At 41.0% G+C, this 26,673-nt stretch overlaps 1 protein-coding gene across 1 annotated transcript in view; it reads right to left on the bottom strand.

The window, feature by feature from the left end:
- The window catches only part of kdm6ba (lysine (K)-specific demethylase 6B, a), a 107,715-nt gene that overhangs the window by 29,874 nt on the left and 51,168 nt on the right, over window positions 1–26,673 (bottom strand). Inside the window, exon 5 of the mRNA XM_020642778.3 lies at window positions 179–240. The gene's annotated coding sequence lies outside the window, so the exon portion shown is untranslated. The remainder of the gene's footprint in view (window positions 1–178; window positions 241–26,673) is intronic.

Below are 26,673 nucleotides of genomic sequence, written 5' to 3'. Positions count from 1 at the left end.
CAGAGTGAGCTTGTTAAAATGTCCTTATATGACCTGTGATGAAGTAATGGTATGTAACTGAAGACGGTGGATCAACCAAATGAGGAGTGCTGAGATTGCAGTTTGTATATATGAGGGCACATGCATTGATGAACTTATAAGAAAGACCAAAAGAGAGTCAGGCTTAAGAGGGCCTTACCTGGTGATCATGGGTAATGTAGTCCGTCTTTTTCAGCAGGCCATTGTGACTCCTCCCAATTCCTGAAACCACACAATAGAGGTATAAAGGTTAATGCAGAGGTCAAACAGTGTTAACAACATTTGACATTCCAACATCAAAACAGAACACTCAACATGAACTGAAGTCAACTATTTGAGATTTTGTATCCATCAAAATACAAAACTCTGTGGTTAAAATGGTTCCTCTGCATATCGTAATTGAAATGAGCAATTATATTTACATCCTTTGTCAAAACTAGGTCAAAAAGTATTTGACAAATCAAGTGTAAATTGACTCAAAGGTCAGCAATGCTTCAATGCTTATTTTGACTCCGTTCACTTGATTCATCATGTGTGTGTGTGTGTGTGTGTGTGTGTGTGTGTGACGTCTGCAGGCTGTTCTACGCTCATGATGTCGCTAAATGTAATTCTGTTTCGCTTATGAAACAGTGAGTGTGCAAACAGCGCAGCAGGGCCTGGACCATAGCTGTGGCCATCTGTGTGTGTGTGTGTGTGTGTGTGTGTGTGTGAGAGAGTGTGTGTTTCTCAGGTGCCGCCTGTTCACTGATTCGTTGGGCCACATGACCAGGAACAGGTGGCACTCTTTTGTAACTCCCCACCCCCAACACACTCATTTGAACAACATATCTCCTCTGTAACATATATATGTGACCTTTGTAAATAACTTCTTGAAGTGTTAGCATGGAACAACAAAGGCAATTATATAAAAATCATCTAATTGTTTTTTCTGAGCCTGAACTAATCACATGAAGCTGAAAACCTCTGTCATTCCTCTCACCTTCCCTTTGTCAATTTTCTATTTATTCTGTTTCCTTTCTTTCTTTGCCTCACTCCAATATTGTCCTACCTTCAGTGCTGGAACATGAAACATGCCCTCATATGGTGACTCCCATGTTTCTTTTATTGAGCCTGTACACATAGAACCACTGCAACAGCCTGAGGCAGCTTATTGTGTGTGTGTGTGTGTGTGTGTGTGTGTGTGTGTGTGTGTGTGTGTGTGTGTGTGTGTGTGTGTGTGTGTGTGTGACAGTTGTGTCAATATACAGGCAGATATAGCTCGCTCAGCCTTCACTGATCTTGCAGCCTGGTGGTTTAGGCCTTGAAGCCTTTGAAGGTCAAAAGGTGAAGCCCTCTTAAGGGCCACAGCTGGCCACACTGTAGGTGGACTTGCTGTGTGTTTGGATGTATGTGTGTTTGAGTAAGTGAGAGGGGGTTTAGGGGAGTAAGGCCAACTGAAAATAGGCATAAGAGAGTGAGCAAGTGTGTGTTGCATTGAATAAATGTCACAAGCTTTGACATAGACATTTGACTTTGATCAATAAAGATGGAGGGAGGGTTCTAATAAAGATAAAGAGACAGTGATTAGATGGAGACCATGGAACATACACATGAAGATTTTATAGTTCTAAACTGAACTGGTATTGAAACAGACAGACACCACTTGAGAAAGAACACGAGAGATAGAAAGTTGCTAAGCATGTAAGCAAGAAAATGAATGACATGCAAAGTGCTGTTTATTTAAAGGCTAACTGCTAGGGCGAGTATGTGGGCGGAGCAACAGAGGGGGAGATAATGGGGAGTGTAGAGGCATGAGGTGGGAGGAGTTCAGTAGGAGGGTGGAATACAGGTCTACAGGCCGGCCAAAAAATGAATGCGGAGGAAAAACTAAGATAGATTTACAGAGATAAGATGAGAGTCAAAACACAGCAGCAGTGGTTTGGCAAGATATATGATAAAAGAGAGAAGGAGATAATTCAGTTTATCTTTTACTGTGCAGAGTTATTTCACAGTAGCACTGACTTTAAATTCAAAGGGGTCTGTGGAAAGTTTGTTTTTTAAGGAACAGTGAAAAAAACAAATCTAATCCAGGAAGTCAGTAATCAGTAAATAAAAGCCTTTTTTTTTACAAAGACTGCTAAGACGCTTCAGTTATGCATTAACCTCTTTGTAAAAGGTACTGATTAAAAACAATTTTTTTTAAAGATAATCATCTAAAATAAATCCTAAAATATATTTGTGAATCCATCTGTCTGCATTTGTTCGTATTAAGATCTCCATGGTAAATGCTGGATCTAGCAGGATAGATGGTGTAAAGTGTGTGTAGAGGAAGCGCAGGGATATGATGGGGCTGTTTGATTCAGTACAAAGGCTGCATAACAGCAGAGCTTTTCTAGTGCGTTAATTCATTGGTTGTGGGTCGCAGTTTACACGGTTAATGCACAACAAGGAGACTCACTGCTTCAAACCAAGAACAGACATGATGTTGTATGACCACAAGGTGCCTGCTGGGTCTGACAAAATGCTAACAAGCTAACAGTGCATGTTTAAGCTACATGGTGACTGCAGAGATTCACTAAGCTACAATGATTAGCAACGTAGCATTGCTAATATACAAATATAACTTTCCTCTTAGAAAATACATAAAACAGAACTGCTCTCATGCTTAAGAATGCCCCAACCCAGGATATGACGTGTTATCATAAGCATCATATCCTGTGCATTGTTGGAGCACACACATTTCTGACTAACTGGAGAGAAGGCACATGTACTGTATGTGAATCTGTCGTTTTTAGACGCTTTGAGTTCTGAACAAACTGACCTTGTGTCAGCGAAATCAGCTCTACATATTTCACCCAATGGCAAAATCACACACACGTCATCAGCGTGTGTGAGCCTGTATGGCGTGAGGAGAGTAGCCATGCTGAGGCAGCTCTAGCCCTTAGTCACTGGTGACTCAGTTGGCCTCTTCAAGTTAGGGCAGCAAGTTTCTCACACACACACACAGACACACACACACACACACACACACACACACACACACACACACACACACACACACACACACACACACACACACACACACACACACACACACACACACACACACACACACAGATAAATATTGCTGGAGTTTTCCCCTTCATGATAAATGAAAATAGAGGAAAAGAGAGTTGTATTTTTCTCTGACAGTGAGGGGGTTCTATCCTCAGCCTTTAGCTAATCTGCAAGTAATTTTCAATTGGCTGTATGAAGAATGAGTCAAAAGGTGTCTATGAAGGAGGTGTGTTGAAGACTACAGGCAGCATCCCAGGATGCACTGCAAGACCCTGACCTAACATGGACAAATGAGTCTGAGTCCACTTCTGTATGAGGCCTGAGGGCACACAAACAGGACCTAACTGTCCATGGGACTGACTGTGGAATTCATGTGTGTGTGTGTGTGTGTGTGTGTGTGTGTGTGTGTGTGTGTGTGTGTGTGTGTGTGTGTGTGTGAGACAGAGAGAGAGAGAGAGAGAGAGCGAGAGAGAGTGAGAGAGAATTGGAGAGTGGTCAGGCAAGCCCCGCCAAGCCCACATACCAGTGCAGAGGTGCCTAATTGTACTATCCAGTTGCACAATGCCGTTTGAGTTAACCGTCACATACCAAACAGCCTGACTCAGGCCTTTCACTCTGTTGTGTGTTTGTTAGCTGCAAACCACAATGATTTAATAACTTATACATATTAAAGGCTAGAAGTTGACATTTCTAATTTGAAAGCAGCCACAAGAGGTAAGATTGACAATAAGACAGTGTTTGAATTCTAAAGTGGAGCTGGAGCAGTAGAGTATGTCGTCAGAGAACCACATACACGTCTTTTATGTACATGCACAGTGTGTTGCAAGAATTCATGCACTAAAGTATACTTAGCAAAGCCTAAAATAAAAATGGAAATTGAAATAAGGTAAAATGTGTGGAGTGGTAGAACACATCATCATTATATCCCCTGAATCCTCAATTGTTGATACAGTTCTCTAAAATTCATCAGGGGTTGGGAATACAATTAATGTAAATTAAATATCTGTCAATTACATAACTGAAGAAATCTAAACTCAGTATGAACTATGGAGTAGCACAGACCGCCTATAGACCTGTTTGGATCTGATTGAGGTGTATAAATGCAAAAGTTAACTGACTCCATTATCTAGGTGTTATCATCTAAAAAAAAGTCAATGTGTTTACAAGCATGTAAAAGGCCCAGTTTACATCATCAACATTAATAAATGTTTTCATGTAAAGGTACTGGACATTCTGTGTGTGGGACTTAAGGTATTTCACACTGGGCTCAGATTTCTACCCTCTGATGTGCATCAGGATGGAAATACCAAAGGAATTCATGTGCAGGCAGACTGAAAACACATTTAGCGCACAGCACGTTTATGCTAATGCAGCATACATTTGATCCTTCTACACCATGCCTCACGTCTTTATTGTAGATGTGTGCAGTGTGTATGTCTTTGTCCTTGTATTTGAAGTGTGTGCATGTGTGCATTACTGTGTGTTAAAGAAACGCCTGTGTATGCATGTGTTTGTGTAAATGTGTGTCCTTGACCAGCTGCACAGGGTGGAGGAAATGAGGCGGAACTCAATCTGGTCCACACCTGTCTGTCTCTCTCTCTCTCTAGAGGGAGGAGCCAAGGGCCTGCCACACACACACACACACACACACACACACACACACACACACACACACACACACACACACACACACACACACACACACACACACACACACACACACACACACACACACACACACACACACACACACACACACACAGCTCAGGGCACGGTTCACATGAGCAGATAGATTATGCATGCAGCAGCCAGCTAAGGAGCTTGGATCTATTAATGTATGCACAGACAGTTTTATGCTCCATGAGAGAGAAAAAGGGTGAGATAGAGTAGTTTTTGTGTGTGCAGTATGACAGAGGATGGATGATGTCAACTACACAGAGAAGAGGGAAGGTGGGTATTTTTTTTAGAAGAAAGCAGATACAAGCAAGACCAAGTGGAAGGAGAGAGGATGAAGAGATGTGACAGTATGAGCAACACAAGGACACACAGAGAGGGAGAGAGAGAGAGAGAGAGAGAGAGAGAGAGAGAGAGAGACAGACAGACAGATAGAGATAGAGATAGAGAAGAGAGAGAGACAGAGAGGGAGAGAGAGAGAGAGAGAGACTGACAGAGATAGAGATAGAGAAGAGAAGAGAGAGAGAGAGACAGAGAGAGAGAGATTACACTAGTGGGCAGGTTACTCCGGGACGGCAGAACTCAGTGACATGACACAGATGCACTCTGCTACTGTGCAGAGAGCAGAGGGGGGAGGAGGAGAGGATAGAGCAACAGAAGAGAAGAAGAGAGAGGGGGGATGGGTGCATGGGAGATCACAAGTCTTGTTTCTATGAAATTCTTGAGCAGATTTTAAGCCAATATATGAAATGTTGAAGGTGAGGAGTTCAACATGTTTCTATCAGCTGTTCTGGAGAACCAGAGAGTTAGCTAAGTGTAGTTCTGTCAGAATTTGGTGCTATATGCTGAGTGTGCACAGCTGCAATGCTGCATGCACATCAAAGAAGAATAACAAAAGTAGACGTTGTTGTAGGGCCTGCTCTTTGAGCTTGTAAGAGACAGAAGTTTAGGTCCACTCTCGTTGGTAGTAAAGTCTCATGGATAAATACCCAGAATGCACTATATAAACCAGCATATAAACTGTGGCACACTGAAAATGACTTTAGTGCAACTTTATTGTGGGTTGAACAACGCATTAGGACTGTAGCTTCCTCAGCATAATCACATGGGCATACACAGGTGTGTTCATTATACACGGCCAAATGACCAATCATGACCTATGACCTTTGTTCCAATTCTTCCTTTTTCTATAAGTTCAGTGGTCTATTTAGATTGATTGATTCAGTTTTATCTTTTGTTTATTTGTGTTGTTCATGTTAAGGATGCTTGCCTCAGATTTGCATAGTGACTCTTAAGATACACTTTAAGGACTCTCTACCTCTCTGCAGCTTTCACAATAATCTGATGTCAGTGTTCCTGAAAAGATTTCTGAATTTTATGCATCTTTAGAAACCAGGTGTACATGATTAATTGCCTTTTGATAAACATAATGTGACTTTGCAGCAGGATGCAAGAGGGTGTACAAAATGTTCATGACATACATAGGAATGATTAATTAAGTTTTCATCAACTTCACCATTACATGGTTTATAACTTCTGTAACTATTCTCACATATTTCAATTTGTGATGTTCAAGAATGCAAAATGCAACAGTTGTGATTAACTATTCAATAATGTTAAACAGATGCAAGCTGCAGCACATATTTCATGATTTATGCAGTCTAGTCTAACACCTACACAGACAGGGACATGATCTCATTTCCATGTCCAATGCAGAGGACCTTACAGCAGAAAGAAATGCCTCTTCCCACACACAAACAATCTATTTTTTTTCACAAAAGAATGCCAAACATTACTGTACATACATGCATAGAGGCAGACTATCACTAGTGCTCCATCCATCCAGTCTCCCCTTCACCCTCTTCCCCCACTGAACTCATCCCGTCTCCCCTCAATCCCCCCCTTCACACCTGCCAGGCCTACAGCGAGGTCACACACCTCAATTACCCTGCACACACACAAACACAGACACACATGCACATAGAGTGTTGGGGAGGGGGTAGATATGGAGGAAAGAGGAGGGGGCAGATTTCACGCTACTCTGAGCACTCGCTGCATGCATCAGTGTCTCTGACATTATTTATGATGTGCAATATTCTGTATTTGCCCTCCCTGCTCTGCTTACGCTCCTCCTGTCTTCTGCCTCTGAATCAGGCAGTCATAAGAATTTCTCTTTGATTAACACCATCATCATAATAAAAGTATTCACTGATGAATACAACAGTATGGCTAATGAAGAGACTGACTATTACTACGATTATATCATTCATCCATTAGAAGGCATATTCAAAATAATGTTTAGACTGATACAAACAATAGGCCTGCCTGCAGCAGTGTGACAGATACAGCCAGTAAGAGACTTCATTATCACAAGCTATAAGTTATTCTAGATATCAGGCTGCTTCACTGACACACATGTACACACCATTGTGCCCAATTGTCATTTATGTACAAGCAGTAAATGTGATCCTCCTTCAAAGGCTTTTTGTATCTGCTGTCAAACTGTTGATCACCCAGGGGAGGCAGCACGCTATGTTTACACAATGGACTAGTAAGAGAAGAACACACACACACACACACACACACACACACACACACACACACACACACACACACACACACACACACACACACACACAGCTGCCCAAACAACAAATAGTGCATGCTCAGTGCTGTGTTAAAAACTGCACTTTGTTTGGAGATGATATAAAATGCATTGAGGAGTATAATTTAAGTCCAACAGGACAGTAATGATAGACAGCACAACATTCCTGACAGAATATATTATAAGTATGGGCAGTGGTCGGGAGGAGGAGTCAAGTTCAGGCTGTAACACTTGTTACAGCAGCAACTCTTCAAATGTATTCAAACCATCCACACATGTTGGCCTGTGGTCTTCAGCTGATGAGTGTGGGAGTTTTTATGTCTTAGACCTCTCTAATTAAAGACTTCTTAACTCCCAAAGCCACTTGAAAGTAGGAATCATTTTTTGTGCCTCATAAATTGGTCTTAGTTTTCCTTTTTTCCCCCCAGATTTGTGATCTTATGCTGGTTGAACAGACAGAAGAAAAAAACCTGAATACTCATTGTTGACCATCTGACTTAAAGAGGTGACTGAGTTCAAACCAGGAGGCTTGTAATTCTATACATCAGGTAATAGAAATCCTTTCAGAGAGAGTCAGCATGTCTCATGACCTCCTCCATAATCCTGCCCCCCCAATGCTGCCACAGTCAGGCTCACAACTGCACAAACACAATGTACACAACATCACTGCAGTACAGTACAGGCTGCGCAGCGTCTGTAGAGTGTAGGATATTAAAACAACAAAAAGAATCAGATCATGAGGGGCACACCGTTTAAACAAACAGCAAGCATGCCCTGCGATCTCCGACGATACACATTGTCAAGGTCTGCCCCCTGTTACTCGTATCTTATTAATTCTGATGAGGCGGATTGGGGCAGAATTAATCATCCCCACCATTCTGCCTGAATTGCAATATGAGCAGGAAATCTGTTGTGTTGTTATTCCATCTCAGTCTATAAGTTTACTAAGACTTCTCTCTACTTCTCATTTACACATTTTGTGATTTCTCTTTGTGCATATGGCCCTCTCTAATGCCATTTCAAGGAGTAGGCCTTACATCCAAACTTACAGGGACATAAGCCGTATCACTTTAAGAACATGTCATCAATCTGATTTAGACTTTCTTTTAAGACATTGTTAAGAATACATTTAGGAAGAGAGTTATTGGTGAATAAGGCCCATAGTTTGGTTCCAGACAAAATACTGAATGTAAATATAACAAACCAGCTTAACAGCAGTTGTAAGGGAGGAATCCATACTGTCTACAAACATGCTCATATGCACACACACACTTACTTCATTGTTTTCTGTTCACGGCAATCAAAGCCATCTGATCCCAGTATGTATGTATGTATGTATGTATGTGTGTGTGTGTGTGTGTGTGTGAGTGTAAAGAAAATAAAAAGCCAAACAGAGTTAAGGATATATGGGCTGCTGCATTTCTAGGTTTTTTACAACAAAGTTTTACAGATGTATGGATATGAGGATAAAAAAGGGGGACAGACAAAGGGAAAGAGGGAGAGAAAGAGAGAGAGAGAGAGAGAGCATACAGACGGGGAGAGGAAAGAGAAGGAGAGAAAGAGGGAGGGTGCAGACAGACAGGGGAGAGCTGTAGGGCTTGGTGTTTGAGACAGATCATGTTACCGGACCTCACGCACACGGACACACACACACACACACACACACACACACACACACACACACACACACACACACACACACACACACACACACACACACACACACACACACACACACACACACACACACACACACACACACACACACACACACACACACACACACACACACACACACACACTGGTAAAGGTCACAGTGCACCCTCTGCCCTCCAGAAACACACATAGCACAGACATGGATATCCTCCTAAAACTCTCCAAGACAGAAACAGCTTTGATTTCAGAAAATGTGTTTTATCCACACACTGAATGCACACCTGACACTACCAACATTACTCTGCTAGAAGACCCTCAAAAAGAACAGGAACTACAGCTTAAGACAGTTCATCTGGCTGGTTCTGTAGTAGCAAACTTTAAAGATTTGACTGCATCTTATCAAATAAATGCACGGTGTTTGGTCCAGCTGTCACTTGTGACTCGTATTCTGAAGAATCAGAATCAGATTAAATGTCCAGGTATGCTTACACACACAAGGAATTTAACTTTGGTGAACTGTGCTCTCTTATGAACAGGTACAACCTTAAATATCAACAATAAACATAATAAGAAAAGACTAATATTTACATGACTAAATATGAAACAGTGCAGTGTTGAATAGTGCAAAAGATGCTGAAGTAACATGACGAGTAAAATGCAGTTATGTGACAGATGGGTCAATTAAGATGTCAATTACAGTATTTACATAAATAAGTGTGCGTAGATTGATCCTTTAAATTAAATAATATATATATACATATATTTATATTCACAGTGAGGGTTGTTTTAGAGTCATTTCACAGCGACAGGTCTGAGAACTGGAGCAAGAGACTTTGTGGAACACATACAGTATGCGCCTACACATGAGGTGAAGGAACAGTGTGGAACTGTGTTAAAGAGACAAGAAGTGTAAGGCAGGAGGGAAAAGGTGAGCAGGAAAGACAGACACAGTAAAGAGGGGGAACGAAAATGGTAGATTGAGTAAAAGAAAGTAGAAGAGAGAAAGGATGGAGGAGATGAGAGGGGACGAGGACAACAGGAAAGATAAAGGAAAAAGGATGAGAGTGAAGGGTTTAAATGGGAGAAGAGATCTCTAATTCCCTCCTCCCTGTTGATCAGTAAATCACAGATTTCAGACCATCCAGACAAACCAACATCTTCACTTCCTGTCCTTTTCCTTTATTAACCCTCCATCCTCTGAGAAACATAATCAGGTTAATGCATTACTATGAGTCAGTCAGCTCCATCGACTGAAGCCACACGGGGGGGGGGGGGGGGTCAGTCGTGTGTGTGTGTGAGTGAGTACAGTTTCTTCATAAACTTCACCAATGGCACAGCAGGAGGCAGCTGAGGATGCTGAAATACAAATTCTAGCAACAAACAGGCGAACATTTAGTGTTTGGAAAATATAGATATGTTTTTGTGTGTGCTGTGTATTTAGATGTTCTATCATAAGGGCATGACCAGACTGACCTTCTCATTAAGGCTAAAGTTTGACCAATATAAAAGTCTGGAAGAAATGGAATATGTACTGTACGGAATGTAACTCATCTTAATTGAAAAACCATGATTTGTGTATTTTGACTAATGTCAAAAAAAGGAAAGAAAAGAAAAAAGGTAACATGGCCCATGTTACCTTTTTTATTCCCTTCTTTTCTTTTGTCTTGTTTTACTCTGAAAATATAAATAAAAAGAAAGTATCAAAAAAAACAAGGGCTTGAGCTGCCTTTATGATAAGTCACTTATTCATCTTTCACCATCACCATGGAGCACTAATCTAAAGCTGCCTTTCTTACTGAACACCTGTCCCAATCATCAGCTGAAAATCAATATTATCCAAGGAGAAACATAAACCCAAGAGAAAACTCAGAGGTTGAGTTAACGCACGCACGCACGCACGCACACACGCACGCACGCACACACGCACGCACACACGCACGCACGCACGCACGCACACACACACACACACGTGAAAAACCTGCATCTACTTTTGAAAGTGATCCCAAAGCACAAACATTCTTCCTTACACACAGACAGAGAGATGGAAACAAACTTCAACTGCAGAGACAATGAAACGCTGGGCACGACCACATGACTTGATGAAAACCACCACAAATAAATAAATACATCCAAATGAAAAGGAGAAGAGAAGAAGAACAGAACCTTCAAAGAAGCTGCTCATTTGTTGCATGCACAATTATAGAGAGCAGTAAAAACACAGGGACGGGCAAACTGTCATGTGTCTGTGTTCTTACAGGAATCACAGAAAACAAGAAAAAGGAGTACACAATTTAAAGTCAGGAACATTCAAGCATCAGAAAGTGGAACTTTAAGATGAAGTTTGTAAAAGTCACAACTAATCAAATACCGGACAGGATTCAGTTCTGCCACTCTGTTTCTCCTCTGTCTCAATACAATTCTTCTTTTATTCCACATTTCTCCTCTTTCATCAGAGCTTACAACCTTTGACCCTAGATACACATTATGTAAGAGACTCTGGCTATAAAAATATAAATAGCACACAGTGGCTTTTTGCATGCACACACACACACACACACACACGCACAGACACACCTATGTCACTCAGTCATAATGTCGATGGTTCAGTGCAATAAGCACATCAAACTTTCACACAATCTGTGTGCGTGTTTGTAACATGGATTGTGTATTCAGTCAGTCAGCCCATCATCATGTTTATCTCCACACTTACACCTTTGATACAGCTAAGAGAAGGTGGAGTGTGTGAATATAGATTTTAGAATTAAACTTTCTTTGAGTCCCTAAACCTGCTAACAGTGAAACATCTTCTGCTGTGAGGGACATGTGTGAAAGGGAAACTCAGGGAAATCTAGGCTATATCATGATCAAAAGTAAACTCAGTTTTTTAACATGCTTGGAAAAGCAGTTAAAAAATATTAGTCTGTCTTGTAGCATTGCTGTGTCAGTGAAATATTACACCAAACAAATGGCAAGCAAGTTCACTGTCACTGTCATTAATGTTATTGTTGCCCTGGTTACAGTTACAAGCAGAACCACTGCACTTGCATGTAAACACAGCTAAAGGAATGTGGCAACATGTGGCCCTGATCAGAGTGGACTCTGGGTATCAAAACCAAACAAGACCTGTGTGTGACCATTTATGATCCCTTACACCAAAAATCATGTTAATGCCAGGTAAAAAAGCAATATGCACATTTAGCATTCCACATCTGGCAGTGACCCTTTATGTGTGTGTGTGTGTGTGTGTGTGTGTGTGTGTGTGTGTGTGTGTGTGTGTGTGTGTGTGTGTGTGTGTGTGTGTGTGTGCGTTTGAGTGTTTTATGATAACTCTCACAGATATCCTCTTACCTCCAACCCTTGTTTATATTCTCGTTTTCTTTGTGTATCTCTCACATTTCAGCTCTGATACAGACCAACAAATAATAAATAAAGAAGTTAGGAAGCATCTTGATCTGACCTGCCCAGACTCTCTGACTCACGTCTCTGTTAGTACTTACAGACTGCCATGTGAAGGTGGACTGCTTGTCTCGCATGCAGGCAGAAATGTAGGACCAAGTTGTTCCTTCCCTGATCTGCCATCTGAGCAGATCTCACTAGCAATGTGTAAGAACAAAGGTGTATGGACTTACACAGTGCTATGCAGAATAGTCTTACTCTCTACTATCTCAGTCACTTCTCCTGTCAGTGGTGCTGATCCATTTGAAGGCCATGGAGCTCAATGGAATAACTACAATATTTCTATGAGCATTCAAGATGTGCTTTAAAACTATAACATTTAGTTTGTATGTTGAATGTGTTTATCCTCTCTCTAATTACATATGTGTGTGTTTATGGGCATGCACATGTGTGTGTATGTATGTGTGTGTGTGTGTACATTGAAAATGGCTCAGCATGACTATTTTTACTCTCCCAGATATCTCCTCCTCTCCAGCCTTTTTTTTCAGTTCCCATTTCTTCTATTTCTGACTTCAGCTCAGATTCAGACCAACTCAGTTAAAATCAGATCCAACACAGAAATGTAAAATAAAAACTAAGACTTTGTCCTTCAAATGGCTTCTTCTGCCCAATGTAAAACGTTGTCTTTGCATCACCAGTTAGGCATAAAAGCAAGCCAGCTTTCAACTGATGTGACACAACAGATACACATGGACAGGTGATGTTGGTGCATTTAGAGACTGTATGCAAACAAAAAACACTTTCAAAGACAAACCCAAAAAGCATTCTTATGATCAGCAACATAATCTAACAAATGTTTGCTTTAAACATACTTTGTAGTAACTATTAATTTGAAAATCTGAGTGAAGATACATTTATGATTTAATTACTTTAATGTCCAGCTGAATGTCTATTAAACCCTCTGCTGCAGAAGAAATGTTTGTCTGTTTTATAGGATTATTACCACCAGGAATTTAACTTTGGCAAACTGTGCTCTCTTTGTACAAAGGTATAACATTAAATATCAACAATAAACACAAAAATAAACAAATAAGCAAAGACTAATATGTACAAGGCTAAATAGGATAATATAATACAAGATAATAGTGTAGAAGAAGTAAGATCAATATAAGCATATGAAGGGGTAAACATATATAGGGATGAAAGTACATAGTTGTTGTCTGCCACTTTAGTACCTCCAATCAGGTTAGAGAAATTAAAAATGAAGGTTTTTATTTTATTAGTTTATTTATTTGTTAGGGACAGTGCATATTAATGAACAGCTGTAACAACAATTACAGCTGTAAAAATGCCAGAATGCCAAATGCAGAAGTGCTAGTTTCCATATGTTGTCCCTAGGCAGGTCAGAGAAAGACAAATTACAAATAAAATAAAAATAAAAATACAAAGGCACAAGTGACACAAGACAATATTAGAGGTTAAAGGTTAAAAGTGGTCACAGACTTGGTTTTCTTTTATCCACTGTTTGAGGTGTGTTTTGAAGGATGCATATGTTTGTGAGTCTCTTATTGTGAGTGGGAGAATATTCCAATATTTAGTTCCTTTGACTGACAGAACAGTTTGTCCGAATGTAGTGCGTCTGTATGGGACCTCGCAGTCTCCTCGGGCTGTGGCCTTGGTGCCGATACCCAATTTTAAACATAAAACATGCATTTTTAAAATGAAAAAAATTATGGAAATTTAGTCAATTATATTTATCTAAAACAGTGCAATGGTGAAACGAAAATGGCTTTTTGTCAAAGATTTTTATGGCCTTTTTAAAAATAGATTGTATTGGTTTAAGTGTTGTGCCAGCAGAAAGTGACCATGTGGTTATACAGTATTCAATATGTGAAAAAATCATAGAGTGTAAAAACATTCCAGCAGCATTTATATTCATAAAGGATCTTACCTGTCTAAAATTGTTTATATCAAAATTTGATAAAGAATGATGGCAGACAACTCAAAGACATGATGTAATTAAGAACTGAAAAACAGTTTTAACCATCTGATTTAAAGTAATATTGTTCTTTCAATCAGAGAAACAAGGAAACAAACAAAGTCAGAAAGTGTCTCAAATTACAACTCGCACATGAACTGAGTTCCAGACCCTCTCTCCACAGACACAACCCAGCCTCGGCGCCAGCCAGCCGTCCTCCCCTCACCTCCTCTCCTGCCTGTCTGCTCGTCTCCTTCTCCTCCCCCTTTCCTCCCAGGCAGCACACCCCTCCCCCTCTCCTCTTTCTGTGTTCTCCAGGCAGCACACTCAATCATCCTCACCATCATCATCCTCCTCCCCCTACCATCTCAGCCTCCATTCCAATGAATGCACAGTCTTCAGCCTTTAGCTGGGGGGGGGGGAGAGACTGCCCTGGGGCTCAGGAGGGGTAAAGAAGGAAACAGCACACATGCACAAACAAATTCAATCACCCCCCTCCCTCCTCCCACCTCCCCTCACTGTGTATTTGTGTGAGTGTGCACATCTGCAAGGGAACACAGTAACATGGTGGGTGACGGCAGGGTTTGGGGGGGTAGATTTAGGTGGCGTCCTAATGGCTCTCAGTGCAGGAAATGGCTTGTTGCTACACCGACAGCTCCAGAATCAACTGTCACTATGGACCACATCCCCATATTTGTTCTGCATCTGCAAAACACACACGTTCACGAGTGCCTGTGATTAATCACGATTAATCGCATTGTTATACGCAAAATCCAATAATGAATTCAAAAGTAGTGTATAGCGCACTTTTATTGTAAATGTACTTCTCAACTTAAACAATGGAATCAAAGCAAATAAATACAAAACTAAAGCTTATTGCATTGGTTGCAGTCTGGACGCAGAGTGGTGTGGGTCTCCTCTCTGACTGCAGCTGGGTCTGCAGCTCGAGGCTACACTGACAGCCTGTGAGTGCTTTTGGAAGGGGGAGGGGCTCACGGCAGCACCCGCTGCTCGTTGAGTAACTGCAGAGCAATATGTGCTTTCACGTCAGTTTCTTACACCAAAAAAGTCTCCAATAACACCACAAAAGTCGCTAGATTTGTTGCTAGTAGCTGTTGACAAAAAAAAGTCGCCAAGGGGGTTTGGAAAATCGTCAGATTTAGCGAGAAAGTCGCCAAGTTGGCAACACTGTTTCCTCTTTCCTGTGAGCGCCGCAGCAGACATGCGCAGCAGTAAGCAACATAATAGGCTCGCTCACGATGGAATTTTACAAAATAAAAGCCAGTAAGCAACAGACTTTTACAATAAGAAAATAAATAATAAAAACTGCGTTAATGCGAGATAAAATAATTGTCTGCGATGATTAATTAATGAGTTAACGCGAAAATAACGCGTTAATGTGCCCAGTCCTAGAAATAACCAAATATTCCTATTTGGCTTTTCACTTTCAAAACTTACATGCTGGGCAGCTGGATTGGAGAAAGACTCACAACGAAGAAGAAAGCCCTCAGTTGGTATGTGCACATATTTTTATAACTAAATGAAAATATTTGTGTTTACTTGCCCACATGGGACAATGGGACACATGAATATGTATCATTCATCATAAAGAACACCTACAAACTTGAAAATAAAATGTGTTCTCTTATAATATCTGAATCATAATCAAGGCAGTTCTTCTATACTATTTGTTGTGGCAGCACATAAACATTCAAAAAGTCAATTCTTCTCATATTCCTACATTTAAATCCGATATCACATTACAAACCAATAAGTTATTCCATGAGATCGAACCCTATTTAAAAAGTAACCCATCCTAACATAATCCATTCAGCCAAACCCCAAATGATCAAATCCTGTCCTATTATATTCTCTGTATGGGGGGGGGGGGGGGGCTGCAGCAGCAGTATAAACAGATTAGCAGAGCATTAGGGCTTGCTGTGTTCTGTATACAGTATTTACTAATCCAGAAAGGCTATATCAGGTAGTGAGTACACAACTATGACGCAGCCTACAGCAGGCGAGCGACCCCGGCTGAACTGTGTCTGGCACGCCAGCTACCCGGCGAGCTGGACAGGAAGTAGTGGAGGGATAGAAAAAGGAATGTTAAAAAGTACAGAACGCTCTCAGGACGAGAGTTAGAAGGAAATGGTTTGTGTTTGGGGGGCCAGAAAGGGTGGGGGGGCAGCAGAAGGAAATGAAATTGTCACCATTATTTTGTTTGTGGGTGGAAGTGTGTGTGTGCACGTGTGTGTGTGTGTGTGTGTGTGTGTGTGTGTGTGTGTGTGTGTGTGTGTGTGTGTGTGTGTGTGAGCGAGTACAGTAGGGATGAATTTACGATAATGAGGCTTTTATTCAAAGAATATTTGTATTGGTTCAAACGCAGGGGGGGGGGGGTTGAACTTAATCAGGACAGACACAGAGAAACACATACACACACACACAAACATTCAGTCACATACTGACACCAATATGAGATCAAGGCAGTCTCTGGCACAAGTGTTGTGTTTCTCACACGCTCACACAAGGACGGTACACACACATACTACACACTACACACAGAACGCCGGCTGCAATCAGCTCTCTATAAGTAACACACATCATACAGAATGAGATGGCCACAGGACAGACTACTGACAAGAGCAAGAAGACCTTAAAGACCCCAGACCACAAACAAACACTGTAAAACTGATCAGTGTGTGTATGTGTGTGTGTTGAACTGTGCAAGAAGCTAATGGGAGCCGGCGTCTGTGTGTGGAAAGGAGATCACTATTTAATGCTTAGACAGCAAAGTCACCAGGTCCATATTCAATAGAATCCGCTTCATTTGAGAATAGAGAGACACAGACATGGGTCGGATACTGAGCTGAGAGTAAACAAGGGACCATGAGGAGAAAGACAAGAGAGAAACCTTTTGTGCAAACTGGCATTTCTCTCAGCATAGAGCAGGAGGTAGGAGACGGTGATGACAAAGAGAGAGAGCGAAAATAAATGAAATGGGGTATAAAGAAGTGAAAAGTGATGAGAAAAGAAGAGATAGACAATCAGAAAATGTGATTTTTTTCCCTCCTCCAGGTGGCTGTGGAGCTCTGGGTATTTAAATCTGACTGTTCTGAAATGAACTGCTGTTTTAAAACATGCTGACACCTTAAGGCAGGCTTACTTTCTATTCCCAGTAACATTAAAAAGGTTTCAATTGAATACATTTTTTATCATATCAAGCAGTAGCAGACAGTGAATAATGACTTCCTTGAGAGTGAGTTTCTCTCTCTTCAGCACACAATAAGACAGAACACATCTTTTAGTAGAAAGGAGCTCTGTAATCCAGTGCTCATCTATTTTTGGGGCATCCTTCACATGCAGAAGTTTGGGAAGCCCCGTGACATAAACATTTAAGCTCGTCCACAAAGACACATACACAGCCCCAGCTGGAGCACACAAGCTCCCTTTGTGCTGCATTCCTCACGCCTTTTAGCATCAGCCTTAGCTTAGCTGCTCTCCATCTGCACACACACATACACACAGCAACTTTCTCCTGCTTTGTCTGCAGAGTGAAGCTGCTGAGCGCTGGTGGAAAGGAAGCTTGTCTTACCGTGTGGCCGGGCTCAGAACATGGACTACAGGGTCGGCTTGGTAGAGTAAAATCCAAAAGGAGGTTAGTGCAGCAGAGTCCTGCTTCCTTTCCTCTCGTGCTTCCTTGCCCGGCTGCCTGTGCTCTCAGCTTTGTGTGTGTGCCTTGTATTTTCCCTTTAAATTTCGCAGGCTGCCTCCCCCCACCTCCTCAGCACACACACAAACACACACACACACACACACACACACACACACACACACGTACTGAGCCAGCACACAAAACACACACTGCTCCTGAATGTAACAGTATTGTCAAAAGCATTCAGCAAGTTTGTTGTTGTTGTCGGTTTATATTTTTCTAATTTGACAATCTGAAGGGGAAAATAAAGAATTAGACCAGAATAGGAATCCTTTGTCTTGCTCTCTAAAATTGTGACTCGTTTGAGATCCTCTTCTTCTTGTCTGTGTTTCTCTTCCTTACCCTCTCTCTATGCCTCTATATTCTGTCTCGCTTTTTTTTTTTTTTTTCTCTCAGTAGTCAAACAAAGAAAGGAAAGGAACAGAGCGAGCACACACATATGCACAAACACACACAACACACAACACACATCGCTTGCTGCTTTCTCTCTCTCTCTCTCACATACACATGCACAGGCTCGGAGCCCAACCCCCCAGCCTGCCTCTCTCTCATTTTCTTCACTCCCTGCCTTTCCCTAAACAGCACCTCCCCCTAACCCCCCACCCACATACACACACACACACGCACACACACAACCCTCCCTCAGCCTGATCTGGCCTCGTTCTCATTCGTCTACTAGCACTCCCTCTTCCCTCCCCCCCTCCCTCCCTTCCATCATTCCCCTCCCTGCCTCTGTGTGTCAAACAGATGGGATTGGAGAGCAGAAGGAGCCAGTGTGTTCACTCTCTACCTCCATTTCTCTTCTTCATTAGAGTGATGTTAGCCTGATTGAGACAGTACACATACTGATGATTAAAAACAAATCCATGCAGATGCAGATTACCTTCGATCGGGGGGTTATAAGAGTCGGCAGCATGTGATGTCATGCAGATGTGTATTTTTTAACAACAACATCTTTGCACCAACGGATGTGTGAAGGCAGCCATAAGGGTTTATATTAAAAGCAGCCTTCCTGTGGCATGATGAGAACAATGGCTTCCATGTATCTAGAACATGATCACTAAAAGTCTTGGTAACTATTTTTGTGCATTTGACTTGTGTTTACATTCATTTAATGTTTTACTGGATTGATCTAATTGAAATGATTTGATTATATTACCAGATGTTCCCTTTTGGTAGATTGGTGTAGTTAACTTTCCCCCCACGTTTTAGATCCTCAGTTATTCAAATTCATTACGTCTGAGGTGTTCTTCTTCTAGTTTCACATATTCATTATGACATCTGTTGTGATGAAAACATGATAATGATTCTCCAAGTCATAGCTAGTCCATTAGATGTGTTGTAACAGGTAAGATAGATCTCTTTATTTGAACGTGCAAAGTGAGTGCAGCTGAACTGTAAAAATTCCTATTTGCAAAAAAAAAAAAAGAAAAAAACTACTGCAAGTACAATTACTCAAAGTTAAACCAAGAAGTGGGTCAGCTAACAGATCATTTAGAAATGCTTCCTGGATTTCTTTCCTTTTTGAAAGTGTTGATTTTGTTTCTGACTAGCTGCTTCTTTAGGAAATGATTTGATGAAACAAAGGAATAACATTTCAGATGGCTATAACTACTTTGTGTGCAAATCCCAAAAAATAAAGAAATCTAAAAGGCTATTCCAAATGACTTTTTGAAAGACAATAACAACATTTCCTGACTAATAATCTTTTGATTGCATTTGCTGAATGTGTGACACATTATAATCTCTGTGTTCCGCAAATTTTGAGACTGCAGTAGTGGAACGCAAAAATGCATGTTTCCTTTTCTTTACTAAAAGATGTTACACACACACACACACACACACACACACACACACACACTAATGCCTTCTTGAGTGCCAGCCACGTGCAGGAAGATGTAATTCCATAGTGCAGAGAAAGAGTAAGTTGGAAGTTGGAAAGCTCGGGGAGAGCAAGGGGGGGGGGGGGGGTGACGGTATGGAAAATATAGCATGGAGCTGCTGCACTCTCTGACCAGGCTAGAGGAAATATAGGCACTCTTTCTGCACTTGCTGACTCCTATAGACTTCCCCCCCTGCACCCCCCCCCCCCCCCCCCCAATCCCTACATAAAGCAGCGACGGCACCAGGAGCCTTAAAGTAACATGACCAGGAAGGTAACAGAGAAGACACAAACATGCGGTCAAAACTGAAAAGTTTCCATACAAGACTAATTACTAGCTTTGCTATTCTTAAAGGAGCTATATGTAACTTTCAAAAATACTGCGTTTGTAGCGTTACTGCATGGCCGTTAGGCAAACTGCACCAGTAACCTGTTGCTCGCTCTCCCTCGCGTGCTCTTTCATCATCAGCAGTGAAACACTGGATATTTACCGGCCTAATGTTTACAGAGGAGGTAAGTGGTCATACACATCTGAGATTCCATATTAGATTCATTCTCCATCCTACCGACCCGAGTAAAAATGTTATACAGGCAACACAGATAGACAGTGAACATCTACTTTTTCACATCAGTTAACTGTTCGCTTATTAATGGGCGATAAAAAACGATTTATACACGTAAAAAGTTACATATAGACCCTTTAAAGTATCTTTTAGCAAAAAAAAGGGGGAAATAAATACATTTAGTTACCAATACATAAAGTGAAGCTCTTCTGTCCATCTCACTTTGTGGAAGTTGTAAGGCCCTTAAGACAAAGTACTTTAATCCTGATAGAGGGAAACATTTACTTCTCCACCTTTTCAAACAGTCCCCTGTGGTCTAAATGAAACATCTGTGCTGTGCTTTGGTCAAAATATAACATGAATCAAGCACCAGAGGAGGTTTGTGACCCTGTAAAAACCAGTTCTCTCAGAACGCTCTGTTTTGGTGTGTGTGTCTCTTTAAATGCAATGACCCCCCCCTGAGTTTTCCCCGTAGACATCACTCCTCTATAGAGAGAATAAAAATGGCAGACCTGTGTAAAAGTTTTGTTGTAGGCTGGGGGTGGAGTCCATGGTTGCAGATACCAGGGGAGGGGAGGGAATTTTTTTTAACAGAATCCCACTGTGACATCACAAGGAGAGCAAATTTGAAACCAAATTTGAAACCTTCCACCTTCAAACAAAATTTTCTGTGTGTTGTAAGACTTATGCAGACCACAAACAAAGGACTGGATGGGTATATTTCACATGTTGTGGGTCAGTAGACACTCAGGTTACACAAATAAATGTTCAAAAACACTGTAAGAGTGGCTTATTCATAAAATGTCCCCTTTAATCCAATTTAACTATAAGGAATGAAATACTTAAAAAACACTTTGAGACATGATTTTTCTCTTTCATAATTTCTCTATGATTGTCTCATATCAAATGCATGTGACAATCATGCATCCGTTGTGTTAGAAACTGGCTCTGCATTAGGAGGTTATTGTTAAATTTTGTTTTTAAATTTCGTTCTTATATTTCCCTCTTGTGAAAATGAGGTACAGTATTTGTCATTTAGTTACTCGAGTGTGTAAATATACATGTCACAAACGCCATCAATCCCAGCAACATTGTGAGGTTGTAAACCTTAGCCATACATTGACCTATAAACACTGTGACTTTGGATTGTTGTGGCCGGAGAAAGTGTTATTAAGTGTTAATATTCAGGTCTGCATGGGCTTCAGTCTGTCGTTGTACCAAATTATTTTTTACAGTGAACTGTGGATCGCTGGAGAAATCTCGGACGTTAGTGTTTCCTCCTTGTGAGCTAACTTACGCTAACTGGACAGCCCCCTGAGCTCACATTATTCTCTGAGAGGTCAAAGGTCGAAACTCAAAGTCTCACAGGATTTAAGACGCTGAACAGGATAAGATGCTTAACCTCATCAAACCAGTTCATAACTTTGAAAACTGGGCCATCTCCAGATCATAGTACAAATTTATTGATTCCAGTCCTCTGAGAACAGATTCACTCTGATCATTTTCTATTAACACCAATAGTTTTTAGTGTATTAGTCAATGGCATAGACACTGCTAGTGACTTCTTAAGTTTGGGCTGTAATGGTATTTGTATTCAGACGTCATATTTGTTCATGCAGTCAACGAATATGTCTGAGTGGAGAAAAAGGCAGTCACACATACTGTCGTAATCGCCACACCCCAATCCAGGTGTCACTTTCCAATGCTGTTTGCAAACTGATGGTAAACAGCAGAAGAAGAAATGCAGAAGTAGAAGCAGAGTCAAACAAAAAAAAATCAGAGGAAGAAGAGTAATGACACAGCTAGAATACTGCCTGCTTCATTAAATAAATCACATGAGGATGTTTCATGTTCTTAGTATCCAACATGCTAATGAATGTTCTCTCTGCTCATAAAGAACCACTGATTGTGAAAGCAGAGGGATGTAGAAATTAACAAAGCTAATACATTTTTGAGGCTTTGATAAAGTATTTATCCTGAGGCCTCGTTACAAAGTCCTGAACCAGACTGTGATCTACACTTAGGTCTGCTGTGACTCAGTGGTAAGGTCTGTTGTCTTTCGACTGGAGGGTCAGGGTTTCAATCCCCAGCTCCTGCATCACCTGTTGAAGTGTCTGAGGGCAAGACACTAAACCCTTAATGTGTGTCTGCGCCTGAATGGGATTTGGTCAATACAGATGTTCACCTAACATAGCATCCCCTACCCTCAGTCTGTAAAAGTTGTGTGAATGACTAATTGTGAGTAGTCTAGATTAGAAGAATAGAAAAGCACTATGCTGACATACTGTGTACTGCTCACTGGTTAAACTGTGTATTCTTTAGTTTGGTGTTGGTTGAGCAAGAATGGACATCTGCTGTCACTAGAGATTGGCCAGCACCAAACATCCAAGTTAAATAATGAAACACAAAAGAGGGTTTACTTAGGTCATTTCATTAAATAATTATAAAGTAACATATAATGATAGGGTTAGGGTTTGAGCAACCCTAACCCTATCATTGATATGAATACTACATGTAATTAAATGTATCCCTTTAATCAACAAAAGAGAAGACAAATAGACATGAAGCACTTCAGAGTATGAGATAAATGCACTACATGCCTTGTTATGAATGTCATCAACATCCCCACGTTCTTGCTTTGAATGCTTTTGACAGTGACCTGCTCTGTTCATTTACCTGATAAATAAAATATTACACAGACTTTGTACCGTAGGATACGAGGAACGAGAAGGGGAAGTGAGCTTTTCACTCATTAGCCGTTTTCACATATGCACTCCAGATAATATCAACAGCAACAGAGTCCGCTACACAACGTTATAATGAGAATATTTGTCTTTATATCAATGCTATGTGTAATCCAATGGAATGACAACATCCACAAAAGAGAGGAGAACAACATACAGACAAACAAAAAACAGAATGCAGCCGTTTAATTACAAGCGTGCAGACAGTCTTTAAACCATGCAGCGTCACAGGATATAAACGTAACGCCCCCTCCCATTGGCTTGAGCTGAATTCTCCAGAGAATATCCTGCTGCGTTCTCACATCAGCCCACTCGCTGTGGAAAGAATACCAGCGGTCTGTAGGAGAAACTCCAGGTGAAGTCTGAGTGAATAATTTGTCTGTTTGCGTTCACACATGCACCTCCTCCTGGATACTGAGTGTTTCAGGTGCATTCTGATGACACTAGAACCAGCCTGAAGCCAGTGCTTCAGTGAAGGAGAATGTAATTTGAAGCACAAGGATAACCACCTCTCACAGCTAATACTTATAGTTTGATAACAGGAAGTTGTGCTCCGAATTATTATTTTATTTATTTAACCAGGAAAAAGTCTCATTGAGATTAAAAATCTCTTTTAAAAGAGGCCAAGACAAGACAGACAGCAGCACATCTACAGGGTTTCAGACATAAAACACAGAACTACAGGAATCACAAAAAGAACTATTCATCAGAATCTGTCAGAAGTCATCAGCAACAAAGTGATCAAAAGGGCAATACGAGTTAGTTCAAACATCTACAGTCAGATATTTCTGCCTCCAGATCATTAAGACGACCTTTAAAAAACACTATTCTACATTTAGAATAACACTTGACCTCGGCATCAGACTAATGTGAACCCTTTGGCACTATTGTGATTGACAAGAGAATAAATTTATTTAGGCTATACGCCACATTGTGTACTTGTGCTGATGCTCATGCATAAGCATCACACCATGCCCAAGACTACCTCTTCAAAGTGTGCCAGGACCAAGGCAGCACTCACAATAGTCAAACACATTGGACTTGGCGGGGTCAAAGTAGCATGTTCACTGTACAGATTGCATATAGTGTGAGTGAGCACTAAGTATTTGACAATGAGGGAACAAAGCAAATAAAGGAACGTAAAACACTCAGTCAGAGAATGAAGAGAAGAGAAGGAAACATCCATAGGGAGGGAGGGGGGAGGAGGTGGAGAGAAGGCCAGCTGATATGGTGGCACATTACATAATCCTCTCGCTGTATTGATTTATCACTTTGCTGATTTGGCCCACAGCTATTATGCAATATCATTTGGATTATTTGAGCTTGAGCCCAGACAGAGATAGAGAAAGAGAGACTGAGAGACTGAGTTGGCAAGCAGATAGATAGCAAGTGATAGAGAGGACAGTGTAAAAGAAAGGAAAAAGAGGTAGAAGCATAGAGAGAACAAGCAAGAGCTTGGAATTTTGGAATGTGGCCAAAGTGACACAGATAAAGAGAGCGAGCAGAGAGGAAGCAGCAGCAGATAATAAGCAGGACGGAGGGAAACAAAGAGTTTAAGAGAGCGTTTAATTGACAATATAGAAATAACTGAGATTTAGATGAGAGGAAAGTGAGGATAAAGAGATAGTGAAACACTGAAATAATGTGTGTCAGTAAGTGCACTGCAGGTTAGCCTTGTTGTTGTAATCAGTTTTGTTATATAAGAGCCAGCAGCACTGGATCAGCAGGACGGACTGGGTTTTCTGGGTTTTAGAAGTATGTCTTCAAACACTGGAAACATAAACAACCCTTGGTCAGATATGCTTGATAGAAACTTCAGCAGTATTTACAGGTTGCTCTGACATTTTATCCACACAAGTTGACCAAATCTGTGAAATCACTTTTTATCTCCCCGTGCCACTTTGAGATTGTCAAAAATCACTTCTCATACAGGGATTGGTCGGTTAAGTTATGCTCCATTTTCCCACCAGTTTTCATATCAATGACTTCAAAGGGAAAACAGCCCAAAAGTGTGGGCTGCTTTAGTGTATTTAAACATTTATCTTTTAATAAAATGTGATATAATATGTGATATATCGAGAATAAGAGAAAATACCCTGAAGATTGGAAACAACACACACATTGTTTGTCCTGTTCTGTTATCAATGATTCCCTTTACACCTCCCCTTCTTCATCCCTCCTTTCCCCTCTAGCATTTCTTCCATTTTCTGACATCTCTCTTTCACACACACACACACACACACACACACACACACACACACACACACACACACACACACACACACACACACACACACACACACACACACACTTTCTCTCTCTCAGTTTCTGGACTGCAGATGGAGAAGGAAGCAGAGATAAAGGCAGAAAACAAGATTTATAGTCTGAAAGGAGCACAGAGGAGAAGAGAGAGAAGATGTAGAAAACGTAAAGAGGGAGACTGAGAACAGGCTTTCCTTGTGCTACTGTGGCTAATTTACCTAGTTTCCCACTCTCTCGCTTTCTCTTTTCAAAAAGATATACTCAAGTTCACTTAGGCTAAGGGGGTGGGGGTCTGATTAATTGCCATTTAATGTTAAATGTTCCCTTTTACTGTTGATGCCTCAGCATAAAGATAAAAAATAAATGTACACGTTTGTAAGAAATGTGTTTAATATGTATTTGAAGATGGAAATGTTTCACAGTGAAGCATTAACCTGTATTTCCAAAATGCAAAAACCTGCAGTTCCTCTAGTGTTCACTTGAGGCTGGTTGCAAAAACCCAGGATGTCACATACACAGTCATTAAAAAACACTAGCAGAAATAAACATGCCTGATCTAATTTGGTCTATTCTTTATTTGCACACACACTGTACAGAGAGCCGTTATGATGATAGTAAATGGTAAATGTTAAATGGACTTGAGCTTATATAGCGCTTTTCTAGTCTTCCCAAGGACACATTGGACATGTTGCCGAGTTGGGGATTGAATCCTCGACCTTCCAGTTGAGACGTGGCGACTCTACCAACTGAGCCACAGCTGCCCGATAGTAAGAGTTATTCATACGTGACATGGCTAGGCAGGGAGGCTTAAGCTACACAAGTCTGGCTTTTAACTGATTGACGAGAGGAACAACCAGCATGAACACAAAGAAACATAAACAAGTTAATGTTAGTTTTTCCTGATGATGAAATGAAACATAGTCTGTAAATGGACTTGAGCTTTTCTAGTCTTCTGACTACTCAAAGTGTGTTTACACTGCAGGTCACATCTACACATTCACACACTGATGGTAGAGGCTGCTATGTAGTATCATTCATCAGAAGTAACTAAATCCCATTCATACACCGCCACCGAAGCAGCGGGAGCAATTCAGGTTTAAGTGTCTTGCCCAAGGACACATCGGACATGTTGCTGCAGGAACTGGGG

Source organism: Labrus bergylta, chromosome 22 (genome assembly GCF_963930695.1).
Source record: "Labrus bergylta chromosome 22, fLabBer1.1, whole genome shotgun sequence".
NCBI lineage: Eukaryota > Metazoa > Chordata > Actinopteri > Labriformes > Labridae > Labrus > Labrus bergylta.
The sequence above is the reverse complement of the archived record's forward strand: the minus strand, read 5'-3'. Positions and strand labels throughout refer to the sequence as shown.